At 45.3% G+C, this 16,191-nt stretch overlaps 1 protein-coding gene across 3 annotated transcripts in view; it reads right to left on the bottom strand.

Annotated features, from left to right (window-relative positions):
- The window catches only part of TENM3 (teneurin transmembrane protein 3), a 1,731,308-nt gene that overhangs the window by 1,643,515 nt on the left and 71,602 nt on the right, over positions 1-16,191 (bottom strand). The window lies entirely within an intron of this gene.

Below are 16,191 nucleotides of genomic sequence, written 5' to 3'. Positions count from 1 at the left end.
AAATATTAGCATGCCAGTGATTGGCTGTATCGTGAGTTAAAAAAAAATTGATCTGTATGTTAAATGGTGCGCTGAAATTCAGTGCACAGGTTATTGTATCGCCCTGTAAGTTAATTACCTTGACTACTGCACATGGCTTCCATAGCTTCATTTCTGCTGCTCCCAAAACTCAGAATAAGTCAGACCTGGTGATACTGTCTCTATTTCACTCAGGGGCCGATGCAATAAAGGGCACCCAGCCTAACGCACAAGATTATGTGCCCATCCAGTCTGCCCAGCAAGGTGTCTAGGATTATAACTTCTGCTTAATGCAGGTTACCCCATGCCTTTTTGGAAGCACAAAGCAGTCATTTCACTGCTTGAGCTGGCAGTTTAAAGACGCAGAAGGAAACTAACATGCCCAAACAAAAAACTTTGCAGTATTAGGTCAGACTAAAAGCCCATCTAACCCAGCAACCTGTCAGGAAGCAATAAGCAGAGGGTGCTTATTAGAAGTATTTAGGAAACAGATGTCTGGCCTTCTGTTAACCAGGTTTGAGCAGTAACTATGTAGTACTAAGGTTTGGTAAGCATGCATCCCCCATTAAATATTTTAAAAACTTGCTTGAAAAATAAAATGCTATCTCCTAACCAAAATAAAATGCTATCTCCCAACCAGAATACATATTCCTATTTACTTTTCCTAATTAAATTGCTCCATGTGACTTCAGCAGTGCATAGTTTTCCCCCCACCAAGCTACTTAACTTGCATCCTTCAGCTGAGTCATTCTGCTGTCACACATGAAGTCCTTTTTTCTCTCTTCCAGTTTTCTCTCTCTCTTCAATTTCTATCTTACCTTGTTTTTCTATTCCTAATGCTTGATTACTTATATCATCAGGAGAATTAGAGAAGTGATTATTTCACCATCAGTTTACAAAAAAACATAAGACTTGCCATACTGGGTCAGATCGAGAGTCCATCAAGCCCAGTATCCTGTTTCCAAAGGTGGCTAATCCAGGTGACAAGTACCTGGCAGGATCCCAAGGGGGTAGATAGATTTCATGCTGCTTATCCCAAGAATAAACTGTGGATGTCTGCAACTCCACCTTAATAATGGTTTATGGACTTTTCCTCCAGGAATTTGTCCAAATCTTTTTTAAATGCAGCTACACTAACAGCTTTTACTATATTATCTGGCAATGAAGTCCAGAGCTTTATTATATGTTGAGAAAAAATATTTTCTCTTATTAGTTTTAATTAAATATATTACCTAGTAACTTCATTGTGTGTCCCCTAGTCTTTGTACTTTTTGAAAGAGTAAACCAATTAACATTCACTAGTTCCATTCAACTCATTTTATAAACCTCTATATCTCCCCTTAGCCATCTCTTCTCCAAACTGAAGAGTCCTAATCTCTTTAGTCTTTCCTCATAGGGGAATCGTTCATTCTCCTTTATCATTTTGGTTGCCCTTCTCTCTCTGTACCTTTTCTAATTCTGCTATGTCTTTTTTGAGATGTGGATACCAGAACTGCACATAATATTCAAGATGAGGTTTACATGAGAACTGAAACATTCAAAAATCAGGGAGATTTTTGCAAAATGTTAATATCCCTTCTTCCACAGAAGAACTTATTTGTAATTCACTCTCTGTCCCCTCTCCTCCAAGGCCAGGTTAGGAAATCCCGTATGGTCTCATTTTCTCCTGCTTTCTGAATAGGACTGAAAAACATGCATGCATGCCTTCCTCCCATCCTATATAATCCATCTTTTCCTAAGACAGTTTAGGAATATGCCCATTTGCTGGCAAGCTCTCTCCCTTGCCAGGGCCAGTATATATATATATATACATATAAAGATACATGGGATGAATCACAAATATGTTTCATAAAGGGTATTAGAAAGTCTTTATTCATTAACATATGTAATATTTTTAATAGTAAACAAAAAAAACTAGCTAGACACATATATGCTCACTACTATATTCTTAAGTAGAAATATTGAAAGATTTTTAAACACAATGTACATATATTCCTCAATGCTAAAAAAATTATCCAAAGAACTTGTAAATGTTTTTAGATATTGCAAGCTATAAAATGTAAACTTCAACTCCAATTTGATACTATCAATCTCTGGAAGTGACTTCATAATTCCACTATCTCAATTATAACACAAATCTATGACAGTGTCTTTAAAATGGAACAGTACAAACCTCCTTGGTTCTTCAACAAAAGCATGACCAGAAAACCAAAGGATCAACATAGAACCCTACAAAGGCCCTTCTTTTGCCTGGAAAAGGCTTCCTCAGGAGATCTTCTTGTGGTTTTCAGTGCTACAGACTTCCTTTTAACATTTTGCTTCTGCTGTATGCATGTGCCGCTCAGGCAATGTCATTTTATATGTCCTCTGTTGAAAATCTGTTGTTTAAGACAGCTCCTACCTTGAAACACCAGAAGTTCCTAATATACTGAAACAATGCATCGTGGCCTCTGATGTTAAAACAAACTGATGTATATTTCTAGATATTATCTTATCGGTTGAACTTATTTATTGTTTTATTGATAGGGTTTAGTGCCATATCAAAGTATACTATATATATAGGCCCTATTTGGCATATCAAAACCAGATGAATATCACAAAAAATAAAAATTGATTCTGAACAGCAAAGAGATCTGATAACTCTAGGAGAGATAATAAATCTGTAAAAGTTAGAAGGTAGCCCTTACTACCTAAGGGTGAAGAAAAGCAAATTTGCTTACCTGTAATGAGGGTTATCTGTAGACAGCAGGATAAATCAGTCATAACCAGTGGGTGATGTTATCTGCTTGCACTGACACAGACCCAGCTTTCAGGGCTCAGCAGTCTGAGAATGTGCAGGAGTATCTGTGCACAACCACCATCTCAAGAGCACCTCAATCTATTCCAGAGCTTACGCTGAGTAGTCAACATTCCGGGGAAGCAGGCAGTTAATAAATGTATAGCTGATTTATCTTGCTGTCTAAGGAGAACCCCCCATTACATGTAACTTTGCCTTTTGTGTCAATGAGCAGGTTTAAATCAGCCTTAACAAGAGGCGGGTCCCAAACTGAGTGTTGCCTTACAGAGCAAGAACCCAGATCCACCCAATGTAGAGAGAAGGTATTGTCTCTGTGGGACATACTGCCTAGACAGAGTCAGTGGCATCAAAAACTCACCTTAGGCTTGGGCTGTGGTCACTACTGAGCCTTAGGCTGCTTCCCTTTTCTAGGTTAGCCTCTAGATGGGAGAGGAGGAGAATGAGAGGCCAGATCCTATTGTCCTTGGAAAAAGTGGAAGGACCTTCTTTGATAAAATGGCCATGTGTATGAGTAATGATGCCAGTGATTGCAAGGTGGACTAATACTTCTTTACCAGTGCCACCCTATCCTGCAACTTGTCCCCACAGAGGTTCTTCCCCATGCATGGGACATTCACCAGGCAATCGTGAATATCTTCCCAGAGCCCTCTTATCTGAAGACAGGTGAGCCTCCTAGCCCTGGTAGATACTGAACTTCTCCTTGAAGTATCAAAGGTCTCATATGTAGCCCAGATTAGTTGTTTACTATATTCCTCCTCATCCACTAAGACAGTGGTTCTCAACCTTTTTTCGGTCGGGACACACCTGACAGATGGTTCTCACATGCATGACACACTGAACATATGACCGTCACAGGGCTATATGTAAACATACACTCTGCATCCACGGGAACCCCCTCAACCACTAACAATGGATGCAGAGCAGAACTAGGGCATTACCCATAGAACTCACCATGCAAAAAAAAGATATTCTGATTCCGATGACATCTCAGTAAAAGCAAAACAAACTCCCTTTACTACCAAGCACAATAGCCCTCCTTATGAAAAGTTATTAATTTACCACTAATGCATATCCTATTGAGAAAACACAACAAATAAGATTGTTACAATTGCCTACATGCTAGTAAAATACTTCACTTTGGGCACACACACAGAACCTACCTTCACCAAGTACAGAAAGACCACACAATCGGCTGAGCGCACCGTTAGCCCCCATTTGGACACACTATTAGCCCCAGTTTGGACTCACGTTTTCCATGTTAGCACCATTAGCCCCCGTTTGGACACGCATTTTCCATGCACTATTATTACCCCTTATACAGTAAGGGGTAATAGCACATGGAACCCCCCCGAAACTAATAGCGCCCTAATGCATGTTGATGAGCCTATTAGTTAGTCCCGCATGATGCAGAAGTAAAATGTGCAGCCAAGCCGCACATTTTACTGTCAGAAATTAACTCCTGCCAATATTAAGTCAATGGACGCAAAAATAAAAAAAAATAAAAAATCTTAAAAAAAAAAATCTGCCCGCGGCCCACGGATTGGAAGACGCTCAAGTTTGCCGGCTTCTGTTTTCCGAACCTGTGGCTGTCAGCGGGTTCAACAACCGACGCCGGTAAAATTAAACATCGGCTGTCAAACCCGCTGACAGCCACCGCTTCTGCCAATAAGGAGGCGCTAGGGACGCGCTGGTGTCCCTAGTGCCTCCTTTTTACCGTGGACCCTCATTTGCATACAGAATTGCTCACCCAGGAGAGTGGCCTGGGTGCGCGTCAGGAGAGCGGGCGCTCGCCTTGGAGCGCCGGCTCTCCCACACATTTTACTGAATCGGCCCGAATAGAAATATGGCGACAAACTGGAATGGAAAACCAAAAAAAGCCACTCTGCATGCAGTGCAAACCCGGAGAAATGTAAAGCAAATGTTGCTTACCTGTAACAGGTGTTCTCACAGGACAGCAGGATGTTAGTCCTCACATATGGGTTCCATCCTGATGATGTCACCTATATGTGAGGATGGTAGTCATCACATATGGGTGACATCATCAGGATGGAACCCAATCACGGAAAACTTCTATCAAAGTTTCCAGAACTTTGACTGGCCCCTACTGGGCATGCCCAGCATGGCACTAACCCTGCAGCCAGCAAGAGTCCCCTTCAGTCTTATTTGATAGCTACAGGCAGTGCCAAAAAAATAAAACAACAAAACGTTATGAACCCAACACCGCGGGGCGGCAGGCAGGTTTCGTGAGGACTAACATCCTGCTGTCCTGTGAGAACACCTGTTACAGGTAAGCAACATTTGCTTTGTCACAGGGCAAGCAGGATGGTAGTCCTCACATATGGGTGAGTACCGAGCTGAGCATGTCTGAACATGCACCAATTGTACCCAACGGCGTGCAACAGGCACAACAACTGGGGTGGAATTTGGTAGAGGGCATCCTGAACCCCACTGGGCAGGCGGAAGGGTGTAGGTACGTCACGTTGGAAATGTTATGCAGGACAGACTGGCCAAAGATGGAATCTTGTCTTCCGGGTTTGTCCAAGAAATAGTGGGCTGCGAAAGTATGGAGAGAACTCCAGGTGGCAGCCCTGCAAATGTCAGGAAGCGGCACCGATCATAGGTGTGCTACTGAAGTCGCCATGACCTTCACAGAGTGTGCTTTAACACGGTCTTGAAAAGGAATGCCTGCTTGCTGATAGCAAAAAGATATGCAGTCAGCCAACCAGGAGGAGAGAGTCTGCTTACCCACAGGTTGCCCTAATTTGTTGGGATGGAAAGAGACGAACAACTGAGTGCTCTTCCTGTGGGCAACTGTACAGTCTAGATAGACAGCTAGAGCACGTTTACATTCAAGGGTATGCAGAGCCTGTTCCCCTGGATTAGAATGGGGCCGGGAAAGAAGGTAGGTAGTATGATGGATTGGTTAATGTGAAACTCCGAAACTACCTTTGGTAAAAACTTAGAGTGAGTGCGGAGTACCGCTCGGTCGTCCCTCAATTTCACCTTACACACTCTAATTTTGCTAGGATTTCTCGTCAATTACGGAAAATCCTATTTAATCCCATCTCAATCCTATTTAATCCCATCTCAATCCTGCAGGACCGGGCGGAGTACTGCACGGTGCAACAGGAGTTTAGTGTATGGCGGATAAGTAACTAGGGCTGTAACTCACTAACCCTGCGAGCTGAAGTGAAAGCCAAAAGGAAAATCACTTTCCAGGTGAGGTAACGTAGATCACAGGAATGGAGAGGCTCGAATGGTCGTTTTATGAGCCAACTGAGAACCAGATTAAGGTCCCAAGAAGGCGTCGGAGGACGTAAAGGTGGCTTGATATGGAGCAAGCCCTTTAAAAAGCGTATTACGAGGGGTTGTACTGATATAGGAACATCCCCGACACCTTTATGGAAGGCGGCTACCGCACTGACATGAATTCTGATGGAAGAGGTCTTTAGACTTCATTCTGACAAATGCCAGAGATAGTCCAAAAACCTTGGGATTGGACAGGAAAAGGTATCAAGGGACTGTGAGGTGCACCATGATGTGTACCTTTTCCATTTATAGGAATAAGATTTTCTTGTGGAAGGCTTCCGTGAAGCAATCAGGACACGAGAAACGGAATCTGAAAGGTTAAGAGGTTGAAGGATTAACCTTTCAACATCCATGCCATCAGAGACAAGACTTGAAGATTGGGATGGCGTAGGCATCCATTGTTTTGAGTGATCAGATGCGGGTCCATTCCCAAGGGAATGTGCCTGCAGATGGAGAGATCCTGAAGTATGGGAAACCACACTTGACGCGGCCAGTGAGGTGCTATCAGGATCATGGTTCCCTTGTCCTGACATAGCTTCACGAGAGTCTTCGAGAGAAGAGGAAGTGGAGGGAAATGCATAGAGCAGACCGGTTGCCCACGAGAGGGAGAATGCATCTCTGGGCTGAGAGTGCTCGCTCCGAATGAGGGAGCAGAAATTGTCGACTTTGTGGTTCTGAGGGGACGCAAAGAGGTCTGTCTGGGGGTATCCCCATTGTCGTAAGATTGAGGTCGCTACCGAGGGGTTGAGAGACCACTCGTGTGGTTGGAAGACGCGACTCAGTTTGTCTGCCAAGACATTGTCCACTCCCTGCAAGTAGGTGGCCCTGAGGTACATCAAGTGGGAGAGCGTTTCCGCCCAAATCTGCGCAGCTTCTTGACACAGAAGGAAGGAGCCTGTGCCTCCCTGCTTGTTGATGTACCACATGGCCACCTGGTTGTCCGTCTGAATCAGGATGATGTGATTTGACAGGCGTTCCTGAAAAGCCCTGAGAGCATATCGCATTGCTCGAAGTTCTAGGAAGTTTATTTGATGTTTGGCTTCCCCTGGAGACCAAGACCCTTGTGTCTGTAGATTGTCCACGTGAGCTCCCCACCTGAGGTTGGAAGCGTCGGTGGTGAGAATGAGTTGAGGATCTGGCACTTGAAATGGCAGTCTCTGGAGGAGATTGTTCTGATCTTTCCACCAGGTGAGAGACAGATGGAGTGAGTCGGTGATGTGAACAATGGTCGGCAGAGGCTGAACAGCTTGAATCCATTGTGACCTCAGAGTCCAATGCATGAGTCTCATGGCCAAGCGGGCCATTGGTATGACATGGACTGAGGACGCCATGTGTCCCAGAAGGACGAGGAATTGGCGAGCTGTTGCTGTTTGTTGAGACTGCAACTGGTGAGCGAGAGACACGAGTGTTAGCGCTCGTTGTTGAGGTAAAAAGGCTTTTGCCTGCAAGGTGTCCAAGTCTGCTCCAATGAACGACAAGGTTTGAGATGGGATTAAATAGGATTTTCCGTAATTGACGAGAAATCCTAGTAAAATTAGAGTGTGTAAGGTGAAATCGAGGGACGACCGAGCGGCTTGCTGGGTTGGAGCCCTGATTAACCAGTCTTCCAGATAGGGATAGACGTGAACACCTTCTTTCCTGAGGAAAGCTGCAACAACTACGAGGCATTTGGTGAAGGCTCGTGGTGCAGACGCTAGGCCGAAGGGAAGCACTCGGTATTGATAGTGCTTGGGGCCTACTAAAAACCTGAGGTATTTGCGATGAGTTGGAGTTATCGCAATGTGTGTGTATGTGTCCTGGAGGTCCAGAAAGCAGAGCCAGTCTCCTCTTTGTAGAAGAGGTAGAAGCGAGCCCAAGGTTACCATCTTGAACTTTTCCCGCTGGAGGTACTTGTTGAGAGCACGTAGGTCCAGAATTGGACGAACTCCCCCGGATTTTTTGGGGATCAGAAAGTACCGGGAATAGAACCCTAGGCCTTGCTGCGAGAGTGGGACCGGTTCTATTGCTTTTAACTGGAGAAGGAGGGAAACCTCCTGATCCAGAAGGACAGAGTAGTCGGATGTCCCCCACGTCCGCAGAGGTGGTGAGTCCGGTGGTTGAGCGAGAAAGTTCAGGTGGTAACCCTGAGCAATGATTGCTAGCACCCATTGGTCGGTTGTGATTGATTGCCACATGTTGTGAAAGTAGCATAATCGACCTCCCACTGGTATGTTTGGCAGAGGAATAAGGCTGCTGCTCTCCAAGTGGAAGTCAAAAACCTGAAGCAGGCCCTGGCTGGGGAGCTGCTTGTGGTTTTTGCTTCCGGGCTTGGCGAGGCTGAGGCTTTTGATAAGGTCTCATAGATCAGGACCTTTCTGGTGGAGGATCAGCCTTCCTTGGATGGTAGAACGACTTCTTAGAGTCCTTCCTGAAGGGCTGTCTTAAGGAAAAGTCAGAAGGTATCGATGAAAGCTGTTTAAGGGTCTCATGATGGTCCTTTAATTCAGCCACCATTTGCTGGATCTATTCACTGAACAGATTGTCTCCTACACATGGTAGGTCAGATAGCCAGTCTTGTACTTCTGGGCGAAGGTCAGAAGATTTGAGCCAGGCCCATTGTCTTGCCGAAATAGCAGCTTCAGACACTCTAGTAGAGGTGTGGAAGATATCATAAGATGTCCTAATCTCATGTTTTCCTGCCTCAAAACCCTTGTTTACAAGGTTTTGAAGCTGTCCTGAAATTGTTCAGGCAGGGTTTCAGAGAAGTCCTGTATCTGCTTGAAGATGACCCTATTATATTGGGTCATATAAAGATGGTAAGCCGCAATTCGGGAGATGAGCATGGCGCCTTGGAACACTTGTCGACCAATATTGTCTAGGAACTTCTGTTCCTTAACAGGTGGGGTAGAGGAGTGAGGCTTCGACCTTTTTGCCTTCTTTTGAGCCGACTCTACCACAACTGAGTGGTGGTCGAGCTGAGATTTTTGAAAGCCAGGGGCTGACTGTACTAAATAGGTAGTGTCAGCTTTTCTATGTACTGGAGCAATGGATCCAGGGTTCTCCCAGTTCTTTTTGAGGAGGTCAAGAAGAACTTGATGAATGGGAATAGAAGTGATCACTTTGGGGCATCCAGGAATTGGAGTAACCATCATCTGGTGCCTATCATCCTGTTCCGTCTGAAGTTGAAAAGGGACCAACTCAGACATTTCCTTCACAAAATTAATGAAAGAAAGGTCCTCTGGAGGAGAACGCTTTCTACTTTCAGTAGGAGAAGATGGTGAAGGTAAGTCATTGGTGTCTGTGGAAGTATCATCACCCCAGGTGTCATAAGGATCAGCAGACTGACCTGTAGGACGAGAAGGGGGTTGGATACCTGAAGGCCCCGGTCGAGGCTCCGAGAAAATCGGAGGTATCACCGGGGGCACCGAAGATGGCGCGGAAGGTATCGGTGCCGGCATCGACAGCATCGATGGCGCCGATGGTTGTATCGGCACCGATGGATGAATCGGTGGCGAGGGACGAATTGGCATCGATGGCTGAGGCAGAACTCCCGATGGAGGAATGCGGAACGGTGTTTCTCCTCCCGATGACGTTGTCAACGGGGAGGGTACCAGAGCCATCGGAGACCGGGAACCACTGGTGGAAGGGCGGACATGAGCGCCTCCATCCGGGATAGCAGCGGTGCCGCGTTGCTGCAATCAGGTCGGTAACCGGTTCCACCCTCGATGCCGGTGTCGGTGCCGGAGGAACCTGGAGCCGTTGCATCGCTTTGTCGATGGCCTCCTGAACCAGCCAGTCCAGTTCTTCTCGGAGACCTGGAGCAAGCAGCCCCGGCTCCGGAACAGAAGAGGGAGGCAGAGGCACAGTCGGAGGGACCATCTTTACAGGCGGAATCGCGACTCCCAAACCCCAATCGGATGAGGGTGGCCTCGGTGACCCAGTCGCAGGAATGGTCGGTGCCTTTCGCGGACGGGGCTTCTTTGACGGTGGCTCGGACGGTGGCGAGGTCGATGATTTCGCTCCCTCGACAGTCCAAGTCCTACGATGTCGATGGCGATGTTTCTCCCTGCGATCCCCTCGATCCTGAGGGGGAGTAGCGGGCGTCGATGGCCATGAAGACATCGATGGCGGACAGTCACCGAATAGTGGACGATGCTGTCACGATGTCAACGGTGCCGGTTCCGATGACGTTGATGCGATGGACGGCGTCAGGGTCTGAGCACGAAAGAGGAGTTCCATCTTCTCCATTCTGGCTTTGTGACCATTTGGTGTCATGAGGGCACATTTGGTGCAAGTCAGGACATCATGCTCACGGCCTAAACACATTACACAGACTCCATGGGGGTCTGTGATAGACATAGGTGCGAGTACAGTCCGGGCACCGATGGAACCCCGACGCCATGGCCACAGAAAAAAAATCGAGCCGCGGTACGGTCGGCGGCCAGTAGGCCGTGAGGGCTAAACCTGACGGTAATCGACGGAAGACGGTCAAAAAACTTACCGGAGTACTGCACCCTGAGAAAAGTTAGAGGAGGGACCCTTGTGGGGCAATTTAAGTTTAAATAATTCCGTGAGGAAAATTCCAGTCAGGATCTCTTCAGAGCTCCTAAACCACGAGGCTACTGCTGCGTGGAAAAAAAGAAGACTGAAGGGGGACCCCTGCTGGCTGCAGGGTTAGTGCCATGCTGGGCATGCCCAGTAGGGACCAGTCAAAGTTCTGGAAACTTTGATAGAAGTTTTCCGTGATTGGGCTCCATCCTGATGATGTCACCCATATGTGATGACTACCATCCTCACATATGAGTGACATCATCAGGATGGAGCCCATAAGTGAGGACTACCATCCTGCTTGTCCTGTGAGAAAAAGAGCACCTAACACAGTCCCAGGATGTGCAATAATGCACAGAAACTAATCTGCACATAGTTACACCTGCATTATGGAACACATAACAACCCTATCTATGAAAAGGCCACACTACAAATATTAAATCAGGTCCTAAACACTAATTTACCTCCTATTGGGAAAACAGAACAAGCCAAGCTGCTAGAGATCCCCACACAGAAATAAATGTAAAACTATATTAATAAATGTTTCAAAACAGCTGATGAACAGAATAACGTCAAACAAATAAAACTCATAAAAATTATTAAAAATTGTCCAAATATCAATGAAATATTTCACAACAGCAGAAATATCACATAATACTCAATAATTAAAATGGCAGTCAATCAAGAAAAATAAACTTAAAATGCCACCTTTACTTACCCTCTCCAGCAACTCTCCTACTCCTTTCCCTTGAAAGCACATACCAGAAGCAGCAGCAGCTGCTGAAGCTCTGTCCTTACGGTCCTCTTCTTTAGGGCCCACAAGTCACACTCACACACACACACACACACACACCAATTAAACCCTACGACCAGTCTCTTTCTCACACACAAATACCAGTCATCTCCCTGCCTAGTCCTATCTCTCTCTTTCACATACACCCCAGTCACCTCCCTGCCCAGTCTCTAGCTCTCACACACAACCCAGTCACTTCCCTGCCCAGTCTCTCTCTCACACACACATACCCCAGTTACCTCCCTGCCCAGTCACTCTCTCACACACACACCCCAGTCACCTCCCTGCCCAGTCTCTGTCTCTCACACACACTTTGCTTAGAAGCCCCAATGCTGTGTTCCCCTTTAATTTTGCAGTGGCAGATTTCCCAGTGCTGCCGCTGCCTTCTCAGCCGCACTAAAGCAGCAAAGATTTATTTTATAAAAATATACCACAGCACTCAAGCCTTTCTTCTGGATGTCGGGATATCCCTAGGCTCCCTCGGCCCCCCATCTGCCTGCTTTTACGGCCGCTGGGAACTCCAATTGCCCCATCTGTAATCAGCATGACTGAGTGCCACTTTAAACGCAGTTCTGCCGCGCTCACTGTTGCATGTGGGGGGGGGGGGGAAGAATCCCCGAAGCAACTGACCTCTTCATGCTTGCGACTCACTGCCGCTTTGGGGAATCCCTATAACGCGGTTCCTGGCACGGCTGGCCTCTTTTCTTTGTGACTCGCCGCTGTATTTAATTTCAGCACTTCCAGCCCGTGGCGACCAAAGGGTCAGGCTTCTTCACTGCCACTCCTCCCAGACCCCCTCAAACCACTCCACCCCCAGGCTATGAGATGCCCCCCTTCTTCCTGCCCCATCGGCCAATCAGAGGCTTCCTCCTCCCACTGGCAGGAAGAAGGGAGGAGGCTTCCGACTGGCCAGCGGGGGCAGGAAGAATGGAGGAGGCTTCCAATTGGCCCGCGGGGGCAGGAAAAAGGTAAAGGGAAGTATAACTGGGGCTGTGGGACACTGGGAGCCGCGACACACCAGCTGGTGCATGGTGGCACATTGGTGTGTCGCGACACACCGGTTGAGAAGCACTAAGGCATGCTGAAACTCAGCTTGAGAAGGCTTCCCCCCATCCCCAATAAGTCAGCCATTGAATGCACTCATGCAGACATTGCACCATGAAAAGCTTGTGAACCATAATCCTTGCACTGAGCATGGATCCCTGGAAGTCCTTTTTCCTGAAGGAATCCAAAGCCCTCTGGTTTTATATATGTTTAAGGATAACAGATTTTGGATTGATTTTGTAAATTACTAAAGTTTAGTATTTGTAAGTATTAGAATTATGAGTTGCACAGGTAACTTACTTGATTTGAAAAAGTGAGAGTACAGGTTCCTGGACAACTAGTGACTAGTGTTTGATGTGAAAAGGTATTAAAGGCAAGTGTTGTAGAAACAGGAAGGGAGATTAACTGAGACAGCCAATTGTTAATTTGCTTTCAGTGTGAATCCCTCATAGGAGATTGTTTTTCAAGTAATTCTGTTTGAAGTAACTGCCTTAAAAGAACAGATATATAGGAAAGAAAAAACTAAATAAACCTCAGTCCAGAGGGAATACTGACTGAACAACCTGATAAGTTGAACTTGCTGGGAAAGAATGCATAAAATCTTGAAAACAAAATTTCTTAAAAGGGTTAAACTATTACTGGCTATCAGCTCGATCCAGTAAAGTCCGCGGGAGAGCGGACGAACGCCCGCTCTCCCGGCGCGCGCACCGGCCCCTCGCCGGTGCGCGCTATCCAGTATTTAAATGAGGCGACGCGGTGCAAACGGGGAAAAGGAGGCGCTAGGGACACTAGCGCGTCCCTAGCGCCTCCTTTTGGCCTGGAGCGGCGGCTGTCAGCGGGTTTGACAGCCGACGCTCAATTTTGCCGGCGTCGGTTCTCGAGCCCGCTGACAGCCACGGGCTCGGAAACCGGACGCCGGCAAAATTGAGCGTCCGGTTTTCGGCCCGACAGCCGCGGGCCCGAATTCAAAATTTTTTTTTATTTTTTTTTTTACTTTTTTTTACTTTTGGGGACCTCCGACTTAATATCGCTATGATATTAAGTCGGAGGGTGCACAGAAAAGCAGTTTTTACTGCTTTTCTGTGCACTTCCCTGGCGCCGGAAGAAATTAGCGCCGACCTTTGGGCGGCGCTAATTTCTTAGAGTAAAATGTGCGGCTTGGCTGCACATTTTACTTACTGGATCGCTAGGGAATACCTAATAGGGCCATCAACATGCATTTGCATGTTGAGGGCGCTATTAGGTGCCGCGGGCGGGCCGCGTGTTTTCCTCCCCTTACTGAATAAGGGGTAAGGGAAAACACGCGTCCAGAGCAGGGTGACAGTGCGCTCCGACGGAGCACACTTTACTGGATCGAGCTGTTAGTAAACTAAATTGTGTGTTATTTTCTAAGGCTATTATTTCTTTATTTATTTAGACATTGTATATGCTGTCATTCCATGTAAAGATCATAATGGTTTACAAAGTAACATTCAAAGCTATAATTAGCAGATGATGACAGGTTATAGAGGTAGTATTTGTCTGCAAGTGTTAAGAATTGTGTGTTTGTGTGTGTGTGTGTGTGTGTATGTGTGTGTAAGGAAAATAGATTGGATTAATTGTGTGAGCTAGTAAAAGTTAGTATTCATTTGGAAGTGTAAAAAATTGTGTGTGTCAGGTAAGAGTACAGCAGCAGGTGTATACTACCATCTACTTTACTAAAATGAGAAAACAGACTGTGATATGCTAAGATTAAAAAAGTAAATAAAATTTGTCAACACAATAATAATGGATCAATGTTTCATTAGAACATGCTAGAGAAGTTAAGTTTCTAGATGCCATAATTAACTGTGTCATGGAACAACAGGTCAAAGAACCAACAAGAAAGGCAAATACTTTAAATGTTGTCCCTAATGAAAAACATGACCTGGTGCGAGAGGTTACTGTGGGGGGAGGGGGGCACTAAGCAATATTGATCATAATACAATCAAATTTGACATAATCACTGGAGGGAGGACAATAAGTAAAACCATGACAGTAGCATATAACTTTAAAAAGGGAGATGACAAGAAATGAGGAAATTAGGAAACAAATAAAAGGAATGATTGCAAGGGTTAAAAGTTTGCACAAGGCATGAACTTTGTTTAAAAATACCATTTTGAAGCCCAGATAAAATGTATTCCATGCATTTAAAAATGTCTGAAAGAAGACCAAACTGCCAGCATGTTTTAATGTTGAGGTAAAGGATGCAGTTAAAGCAAAAAGGGCAGCATTCAAAAAATGGAAGGCAGATCCAAGTGATGAAAATAGAAGAATAAGCATTGTCAAGCTAAATGTAAAACAGCAGTTAGACAGGCAAAGAGAGAACGGGAAAAAACTTGCCAGTGAGGTAAACATTAACAATATAAACTTTTTCAAGTACTTTTGAAGCAAAAAGCCTGTGAGGGAGTCATTTGGGCTGCCAGATGACCTCAGGCAAAAGAGGTGCTCAGGGAGGACAAGAATATAGCAGAAAAACGGAATTAATTCTTTCCCTAGGTCTTTACAGAGTAGGAGGATGGGAACATATCACACCTGAAACCTTCTTTAATAGTGGATAATTTGAGCAACTAAAACAAATATCTGTGACACTGAAAGATGTCATAGGTCAGATTGACAAAATGAAAAGTAACAAATCACCAGGACCAGATGGCATCCACCCCAGAGTTCTAAAAGAACTAAAACAAGAAACTGCTAATCTGTTTCTAGTATTCTGTAGCCTATCATTTAAAACAGTCATTTTCCTGAAGATTTGAAGGTGGCCTATTTGATGAAGATTTTTAAAAAGGGCTCCAGAAATGATCTGATAGACCGTGAGTCTGTCATCATGGCCAGGCAATTCTTAAAAGCAAAATCATTGGCCATGTAGATAGACATGGGCTAATGGGGAACAGTCAACATGGTTTTAGCAAGTGCAAATCTTATCTTACCAATCTTTTAGATTTTTTTGAAGGTATAAACAAACATGTAGATAAAGGTGAACTGGTTGATATAGTGTATTTGGATTTTCAGAAGACATCTGTCAAAGTCCCTCAGGAAATTAGAAAGTCATGGGATAGGAGGCAGAGTTCTGTTGTGGATAAGTAACTGGTTAAAAGGCCAAGATTAAATGATCGGTTTTCCAGTTGGAGAAAGGTCATTAGTTGAGTACCACAGGGATCGGTACTGGGACCTGTGCTGTTTAACATATCCATAAATGATCTGAAAAACAGAACAAAAATTTGCAGATGGCAAAAAATTATTTGAATTTGTTAAAACAGCAGAGAATTTCGAGGAACTGAAGAAGACCCTTGTGAGACTAGGAGATTAGGCAACTGAATGGCAAATGAAATTAAATGTGGAAAAGTGCAAAGTGATTGTGGTATGCACCAAGTCCCTGCACAGGAACTGGTGCCTGAAGTGTTGAAAGCAACATCTGTTTAGGATCTGAATAGTCTGAAAAAAAAAAAAAACTACAAAAGGGCAGCACAAGAGAACTACATTTTCCTGCAGTTCCTACTCACTAGCCTGATGAGAGTCTCAGTTGGGAGGAGTAGATACTGAGGAGTAGGTACTGAGCGGTGTTACTAACGTACAGAGAGGCTGATGCAATATAAAGCACGGAAAGCGGGCGCTGAAAAGCCAGCGTGGTCAGGCCCCTTTGAAAATTTGATTGGTGCGCACAAGGCCCGGCTATGCACTTAAA

This window comes from Rhinatrema bivittatum, chromosome 1 (genome assembly GCF_901001135.1).
Source record: "Rhinatrema bivittatum chromosome 1, aRhiBiv1.1, whole genome shotgun sequence".
In the NCBI taxonomy this organism is placed as follows: domain Eukaryota; kingdom Metazoa; phylum Chordata; class Amphibia; order Gymnophiona; family Rhinatrematidae; genus Rhinatrema; species Rhinatrema bivittatum.
Note: the sequence above shows the minus strand (reverse complement) of the source record. Positions and strands in the feature narration are given on the sequence as shown.